Source organism: Arachis duranensis, chromosome 7, assembly GCF_000817695.3.
Source record: "Arachis duranensis cultivar V14167 chromosome 7, aradu.V14167.gnm2.J7QH, whole genome shotgun sequence".
Taxonomy (NCBI): Eukaryota; Viridiplantae; Streptophyta; class Magnoliopsida; order Fabales; family Fabaceae; genus Arachis; species Arachis duranensis.
This window is the reverse complement of record NC_029778.3, coordinates 21,944,930-21,946,527: the sequence shown is the minus strand read 5'-3', so window position 1 is coordinate 21,946,527 and position 1,598 is coordinate 21,944,930. Positions and strand designations below refer to the sequence as shown.

Below are 1,598 nucleotides of genomic sequence, written 5' to 3'. Positions count from 1 at the left end.
ACTCTCTCCAGGTTCGGCCATTTTGTTTATAGTTATGGCCTTGCACTCTCTTTTGGGATTCTCTTCTGTATTGCTTGGGAGAGTACTAGGAGGAGTTTCAATAACTCTTTTACTCAGCTGACCCACTTATGTCTCTAAATTTCTGATGGAGGACCTTGTTTTATTCATGAAACTGAGAGTGGTCTTAGATAGATCAGAGAATATGTTTGCTAAGCCAGAGAGGCTCTGCTCAGAATTCTCTGTCTGCTGCTGAGAAGATGATGGAAAAGGTTTGCTATTGCCAAACCTATTTCTCCCACCATTATTGTTGTTGAAGCCTTGTTGAGGCTTCTGTTGATCCTTTCATGAGAAATTTGGATGATTCCTCCATGAAGCATTATAGGTGTTTCCATAGGATTCTCCTATGTAATTCACCTCTTCCATTGCAGGATTCTTAGGGTCATAAGCTTCTCCTTCAGAGCAGGCTTCTTTAGCACTGCCGGATGTAGCTTGCAATCCAGTCAGATTATGAGAAATCATATTGACTTGCTGAGTCAATATTTTGTTCTAAGCCAATATGGCATTCAGAGTATCAATCTCAAGAACTCCTTTCTTTTGAGTCATCCCATTATTCACAAGATTTCTTTTAGAAGTGTACATGAACTGGTTATTTGCAACCATCTCAATAAGTTCCTGGGCTTCTGTAGGGATTTTCAGATGAAGAGATCCACCAGCAAAATGGTCCAATGACATCTTGGACAATTTAGACAGACCATCATAGAATATACATATGATGCTCTATTCTGGAAGCATGTCAGAAGGACACCTTTTGGTTAATTGATTGTATCTTTCCCAAGCTTCATAGAGGGATTCACCTTCCTTCTGTTTGAAGGTTTGGACTTCCACTCTAAGCTTGCTCATCTTTTGAGATGGAAAGAATTTGGTCAAGAAAGCATTTACCAACTTGTCCCAAGAGTTCATCCTTTCTCTAGGTTGTGAGTTTAACCATGTTCTAGCTCTGTCTCTTACAGCAAAGGGGAAAATCATAAGTCTGTAGACCTCGGGATCAACCCCATTGGTCTTAACAGTATCACAGATCTGTAAGAATTAAGCTAAAAACTGATGAGAATTTTTTGATGGAAGTCCATGAAACTTGCAATTCTACTGCATTAGAGAAACTAATTGAGGCTTAAGCTCAAAGTTGTTTGCTCCAATGGCAGGAATTGAGATGCTTCTTCCATAGAAGTTGGAAGTTAGTGCAGCATAGTCACCAAGCATCTTCCTTGCATTTCTAGCATTGTTGTTGGGTTCGGCTGCCATGTCTGCTTCTTTTTTTGAAATTCTCAGTAAGATCCTCTCCGGAGTGTTGTGCTTTAGCTTCTCTTAGCTTCTTCTTCAGAGTCCTTTCAAGTTTAGGATCAGTTTCAACAAGAATATTTTTATCCCTGTTTTCGCTCATATGAAAAAGAAGAGAACAAAGGGAGTAGTGGAATCCTCTATGTCACAGTATAGAGATTTCTTGATGTATTACAGGAAAAGAAGAATAGAGGAACGAGGTAGAGAGAATGAGAAGATTTCGAACATAGAGGGAGATAGAGAGAGTTCGAATTATAAGTAGA

General features: G+C 39.4%; 1 non-coding gene across 1 annotated transcript; it reads left to right on the top strand.

The window, feature by feature from the left end:
* Positions 1 to 786: 786 nt before the first annotated feature.
* On the top strand, positions 787 to 894 carry LOC127740833 (small nucleolar RNA R71). Its single transcript, XR_008001689.1, has one exon. It is a non-coding gene; the product is annotated as a small nucleolar RNA R71 (small nucleolar RNA).
* Positions 895 to 1,598: the final 704 nt, after the last annotated feature.